Source organism: Camelus ferus, chromosome 2 (genome assembly GCF_009834535.1).
Source record: "Camelus ferus isolate YT-003-E chromosome 2, BCGSAC_Cfer_1.0, whole genome shotgun sequence".
NCBI lineage: Eukaryota > Metazoa > Chordata > Mammalia > Artiodactyla > Camelidae > Camelus > Camelus ferus.
The window spans coordinates 53283350-53290712 of NC_045697.1; the positions used below are offsets into that span (position 1 = coordinate 53283350).

At 36.2% G+C, this 7363-nt stretch overlaps 1 long non-coding RNA gene across 1 annotated transcript in view; it reads left to right on the forward strand.

Moving 5' to 3' along the window:
* LOC116657199 overlaps positions 1 to 7363 on the forward strand; it is a 100760-nt gene that overhangs the window by 56072 nt on the left and 37325 nt on the right. The window lies entirely within an intron of this gene.

The window sequence follows — 7363 nt, forward strand, 5'->3', positions numbered from 1 at the left end:
GTGTGTGTGTGTGTGAGAGAGAGAGAGAGAGAATATATGGTAGTGATGTGGTTTATTTGCAGAATTACTTTTTACTTCCTATCAGTTTGTTCTTTGGACAGTCAAACTGTTAACACAGAATGAGTAAAATGTAAAGAAAATTACTGAATAAAATATGAAATCAGAAACCTGAACTCATGAGTCTTACTAGTAAGTCCCTGGTGAATCTGATTACCTTTGGGTGTTTTACCTAAATGAGTCTGTGGCTAATTAAAGGAACAAAAATTTTTATCTCAAGTGACGGTCACAACTGATTGCATTTAGCTACTTAGAAAGTTGTACTGAGATTTTAAAGCTGACTCAAACAGTAATGGCCGTAGTGGTCACAGGACGGGCCCATGACGTGATAAAACTTGTCAGCCTTAAAGCACGTTAGGTGTTTCCCAATGCCCGAAGTATCTGTGCGTCACCACTTGAGGGCGCGCTCTTCATTGGCTATACATAGAGAGGTTTGTTCTTTTTCCCGTACCTCGGGTATAATTCTTTTCTTCCCGATAGACGATATAAATTGTAATTATATTTATGTAATTGTAATATAATCATGACACATTCTAAATTTTCTAGACATGCAAGAGCCATACCACTTAAAATACGTTCAAAATAACTGTAGATACCTCAAATTTAATTTTAGCCAGCCGGATAATATAGACGAATAGGGAAGGCTACGGATTATAAGGTTAAGGGCCAGCTTATGCCGGATGGGTTTGTGGCTATGGAGCTCACTGGTCATCATAAATGTGATGTGCATCTGGTATTTTTAGGTGTATGTAAAGTATGGTGGTGTAAAAAGTTAGAAAATATCCAAACTGCTTCTGCCAGAAGAGCTCTGTATCTGTTGAAATTTAATATGCAATGAATAGGTGCCATTTGTTTGAGTTTTACTGTTTATTAAGTAATGCCAATATATAGGACCACTTGAAAGATAAGGCAACCTGGTGGTATCTCTTTCAGTGAGACTCAGTTAAAAATCTAGATTTTTTTTTTTTAACATGGGACAGGCCTTTAGAATGTTAAGTGCCAGAGGAAATTCGATGTCAGCTCAGAAGATTACAAAATGATACCTCAATCCCTGTGACAACATTAGGAGGTGTGGCCAACTTCCTTAAGAATTCCACCAAGAAGGACATAGACTAAAGCCATTTATGGCAACAAAGGACAAATTTATTCTAGGCTTATACTAGGGATCAAAGTTTAATTCAAGGAAATGTGACCCCAGAATCAATAAAGACATTCACAGACAAGAACAGAGACACGTTGTTTGTCAGCCTGTGAAAAGCCAAGGCAAACAAAGACACGAGGAAAAGTCAGGAGAGCTGGATGTACCTTAACTGATCCCAGTGGCTTATGCCTAGTGTCCCGCAGACAATGCTGATATTTGCTCCACTGAAGCTTCAAAGGACAAACCAGGGGCAGTCACCCTGTGTACATACCCAAAGGCATGACTGAACAGTATTTTTTTTTTTTGTCAGTTGTTTACGTGGCTTGGCAATTTCAAGAGCCAGATTTTTTTTTTCTTCATCCATGAGTTCTGTTTATCACCTGATCACTGTTGCCAGAATTTTTCCCAAGAGTGTGATTTCATTTTTATCAGAACTTTCCAACTCTTTTCATATGCAGTCTTTTTATACCAAATTTTTGAGCACTGTTTAAATGTTACCTTTTGATCAAGAAAGCCTGAACACTTACTTAAACGAATAAGTGCTGAGACTTAGACTCTCAGAAGGTTAGAGGTGGAAGCACAGTTCACCCCCAGGAAGGAGAAGTGGTTGGAAAAGGTCACTCATGTTGTTAAGGCGTCTTTGAAAGAACAGGTGTAGATAAGAATAGAACAGGAAGGACTAGAACATACACTGTGGGAGAAGAGAATAGGTGTGTGAGCCTGGGGACACTTAGGACACTTGACTATTTTATAATTATTCTTGGAAATGGAGTCATTAAAAATTGTCCTTTGTGTTTGTCATTTTCTTGACTCTTAAGATTTCTGGAGTTAAAGAACAACTATCCTTAGATAAGCAACATTTCATTCTAAATTATGCAAACAGACGCCAAATATTTCTATTACTATGTCCAGGTGTGTAATTTGAGGTGTTTGGAGGGTTTATAGGACATCTCTGGGAAATAACTGACATAATTCAGTGTCTGGGAAATTAATTTTTGCTTGTAGGGTAAAACACTGAGATTTTTTTGGTCCATGTTAAATAGGACCACTATTACCAGTAAGTATTTGAAATTATACTGCACAAAATTGAAGTGGTGATGTGTACCTCTTCCCCGTATCAGGCTCCTTAAGTTGTGAAATCTGCCCTCTAGAGCCACCATTGGAGGCTTTGTTTTCTTTCTTCAGGAAGACTTTGTGATAGAAATAGAGCTTACAATGAGGCTTCAGGGATGTGGACAACACAAAGAAGTATTTCTCATATTTTTAATGTGAAAATTCCTGCACCTTTGAGCATTTAATAACCCGATCAGAGGGAGATGAGGGTATGTGCAGACATCACACTTGAGTCCCTTGTTCCTGGGCATTGCACTACTTTTCCATTTCATTTGTGAGGGTGAATCAACTCCTTTCCATAATGATTTGGTGATTTTAGCCACAATTACAACCAGCTTATCATAGTTTCTCCTCCTTTGCTATCAGGCACCACTCATTGACTTGCAGAAAGGCTTTCACTTAATTTTACTGCATTCCCCACCCTCACCCCCCAGATCTAATGAAGTAAAATTGACAAAAATTACATATATTTAAGGTGTATCATGTGCTAATTTGATGCATATATCCATTGTGAAATGATCACTGCAATCGAACTAACTAACATATTTATCATCTCATGTAGTTACCATTGTGTGTGTGGGTGATGAGTGGTGAGAAGCCTTGAGACCTACACTCTAAGCAGATTTCAAGAATACAATACAATATTAACTACAGACACCATGCTAAACATAGGTCTCCAGAATTTATTCCTCTTGTAACGGAAACTTTGAACCCTTTGACCAACATCTCCCCACTTCCCCCACCCTTTCGCCACTAGTAACCACCAATCTACTCTCTGCTTCTATGAGTTTGACTTTTTTAGATTCCATATATAAATGAGATCATAAATTTATTTGTCTTTCTGTGTCTGGCTTATTTCATGTGGTGTCATGTCTGCCAGGTTGACCCACTGCCTTCACAAATGGCAGGATTTTCTCCTTTTTTAAGGTTAAACAGCCATGAATATCTGTAAGGATGCTCAATATCACTAACCATCAGGGAAATGCATATCAAAACCACGATGAGATACATATCTTCTCACTCCTGTTAGGATGGGTATTATCACAAAGTCAAAAGATAACAAGTGCAGACAAGGATGTGGAGAAAAGGAACCCTTGTGCATGGTTGAGGATAATGTGAGTTGGCAGAGCCATTACGGAAGAGTATGAAGGTTCCTCACAAATGTAAAAATAGAACTGCTCAATGATCCACCATCCCACTTCTATGTATATATCTAAAAGAAACAAAATTAGTATCTTGAAGGTATATCTGCACTCCCGTGTTCATTGTAGCATTGTTCACCGTATTTACAGTAGTCAAGATATGGAAACAGTATAAGTTTTCGTCAACAGATGAATGGATAGTTTAACAGCAATTTAAAAATTGACTATAGTCAGATTTTCACAAGAAACCATGATCCTTCACAATCATTTCAGCCTTAATTCTTCTACTCACTTTGGAAAAGTTGTTATTTCACTCTTCTTTGATCCTTTGTTGGAGAAAGTTGAGGGACAATCAACCATAATTGTACAAAGGAAGGCAAAATGCTTAAAGTAAATGTAGTCAGTTGTCTGTGTGTGTGTGTGGTGTGTGTGTGCGAGTGCACGCAAGTATATGAAAGTATTTGCAAAATCAAATAGGAATAGGCCTTTTCCAAAGATTATTCTGTAAATGGTTCTGGTTTACCTAAATCTGGGGACTATGAGCACTAGTAGGAAAATGATACCACATAAATTGTGTCCACCCTGTTTAAGTAATTAAGGGACTATTTTAAGTAGAAGAGCTATAAAGCAGAGACTAGTTTCTCTTCCTCTTCCCTAAGGATATTATCCAATTTCAGATAAATGGCAAATAAGTTTTTAGTGTAAGTATGTATCAAATATTGCAGGGGCATACTTATACTAAAAATATTCATTGTTTATTTGAAATTCAAGTTTAACTGGGTATCTTGGTTTTCATTTACTTACTTTTGCTAAATCTGACAACCCTATATATGAGGAAATACCCAGAGGAGGTGAGGATGCAAACCGTTTAGTAAACAGGCATTCCAGGCAAAGGAGACAGCAGGCTCAAAAGCCTTGATTTGAGACCATCTCCACTGGGTTCGAAGAGTGGCAAGGAGGCTAATATGATTGAGTGGAGGACACCAAGGAGAGATATGGTCAGAGAGTTAAGGAGGCCAACGCATGAAGGGACTTTGACTTTTATTTTGTTATGGGAATCTCTTAGAAAGCTATGAGCAAAGAGTGACAAGATAGGGCTAGTCTTCTGAAAGAGTTACTATTGCAACCGTATTGAGAATAGATTCCAAAAGAGGAGAATGAACAAGCAATCCAGTTCAGGGGCTACTGTGAAACTCAGGTGAGAAATGATAGTGGTTGTTCCAAGTAATTTGCAGTGTAGATTATGACAAGGGACTGGATTCTGGATCTATTTCGAAGGTAGTGCTATTATTATTTACTAAAGGTCTCACATGTGGCATGTGACAAAAAGAGGAGTGAAGGTTGACTGCAGTAATGTTTATCCTCTGTTTATTGTTTAAAAAAACATAGATCTTATGTGAAAGCATCAACGATAATGCCTGGAAAACAGTAGGCAAGCCAACATTTATTTTTAAAGTCTATTCCTATGGAAAAGCAGAAATAATTTGGTATTAGACTCTTTTTGGAAATGTTCTTTTTTGTATTGTAGATAGGAAGTCAGAGGATTAAGCCACAAATGAATATTTTCCATACTCAACTGTTTGATCTTACTTACACAGCAAAGAAATTTTTTGGAGAAAAAATCCCATTGATATGTAAATGACACAATAGTAGCAGAATCTGGCGGGTGCTTACTTGTATTGCAGATACAGCACATACCCTCATGTGGTACTACCCTCATATGGTACTCACAGCACTATAAGGTCAACGCCTAGTGTTGTCCCAATACTAGTTGAGAAAATCGTCATCAGAGGAGTAATTTGTCTTCAGCTTCACTGTTTTTAATTACTGAACCTGGGATTTGAACCTATTTTGTCTGATTCCAGCATCCATGTTATATAATTACTAACCCAATTTACTATGCTACCTTTTATGCATATTTATCTGAGTTTATTAAAAATTTAAAAACAAAGAAATTTAAAGGTGATTTGTTACATTCAGGGGTAAATCGTAAGTTACTTTGCATCTGCTAATATTGTGCTCAAAACTGAGGTATACTGATTGCCAGAAAATCAGAGTCTGTTCTATGATCAGGTGCTCCGTATAATTATCATTTTGATCATGTTTGTGATCATTTTAATGCTAAGGAAAAACAGAACTATAATGTCTATGCTAATGAATAGAATAACATTCTTCCATATGGTTTGCTGATTTTAATTCTGGGTCCTCAAGTACATTCTGTCTTGGCTCACTCTTTAGTGTTGGTAGCAGTCATCTCTGCTATGAAGGCTAAAAGTTTACCTTTTAAACCTCTGCCTTAGGCTCGGAAGCCTTTACAGATTTGTCATGGATAATAGGTAGGCAAGGTAAAACTCCCACCTCAAACCTTCCTAGAAGTAGATTGTTTATGAAATCTGTGGGTGCAGAGAAGTTTACGGTAGGGAGGAGGAACTCCTCTTCTAACACCCCAAACACATCTCCAGTAACTTTCATGATATTGAGTAGGTCATTTGATATCAAACTGGTATCTACAGGTAGATATTGGGTAAGTCATTTGATATCAAACTGGTATCTACAGGTAGGCAGACAGGTAATTTTCTTTTTGAGATGACAAAAGTGAAGTAATTCAGCATGAACCTCACGTATTTCCAAGCAGGGTGGTTATCATCTTCCTTTTGAAGATGAGAAATCTGAAACTCAAAGAAGCTAAGTGATTGACAGTTTTAGGAATTAGAAGGGTTGAGATTAAAACCCTTCTAAAGCAAAATCCACAAAATTCCACTTGTAATATTTATTATTATATATTTATTTGATTCTCCTATTTTGATTAAGATTATTTAATTCTATCCCTTCCCTCATGGAGATGGAGGTTAGTTTCCTGTAAGGTATATGTCACTATTTTTTATATATCTAGAGGGAGCTAATAAATCACTCTCCAGTTATTCATGCTGTAGGCAGAAAGGGTTGAAATCATTAGTAATTCCTCAGACATCTTTCTTGTACAATCTTCTTTGTTTTGCCTTTTTGTTCTCTTCATGATTTGTGTAGATAGTTTACATTTTAAAAAATACCCAGATGTACATTTTTTATATTTAAATACTTCTCAAATCCAGATTTATCTTATAATGAATGACTTCTTACTGTGTTAAATTTGACATTTAAATGTCTTTTAGATATTGCATAAGATTTGGAGTTGAAAGAAAACAATGTGTAAAAGGAAAAGCACAAGAAAAAAGGGAGTGGGAGGCTGGAATTTTGATATTGGTGAGGAATATATTTGTTGTTTGAGTAATGAAAGCAGTGCTATATTTTCTTGCAATGAAAAAACTGTAAAAATCTATGAATAGAAGAAGCTGCATTGCTTTCTTCCTGAGATACATAGACTAGTTTTATTCCACATGGTGAGCCACAGGCAAAGCATATGAAAAAAATTATAAAATATTTTGTAGAAAAGAAAGAAATTCAAAACAATGAGATGTGTGACCAACTGTGTGTGGTGTAGGACTATTAGCAACATCTGATAACATTGCTTAATTGGGGAGGTTTTTTTTTTTTTTTTTTAGTGCTATCTAAATAATGTAATCTAAGATTAGCTGAAAAAGGGTAATTTAGAGCACTACTTATTTCTTCATAAGCTTTAAATCTCCACCTTCTCAACTTTTAAAAGACACTTGGGAAGTATTTTTGTTTCTCCATTTGTCTAAAACAATCATCTTAACCTTCTAAAGACTGGTGGATATATGGAACATCTTACATTAAATGCTTCTTACAATAATGATGAAATAAATACCAGGATAAGAGCTTAAACATCTTACCAGGGAGAAATTAAATTCTGGATTGCACTATTGTCAGAGATTACTTTCACATGGAAAATTAACAATCATTTCCCATTTTATAAAAATGACATGTAAGTATATAGGGTTGCTATTAT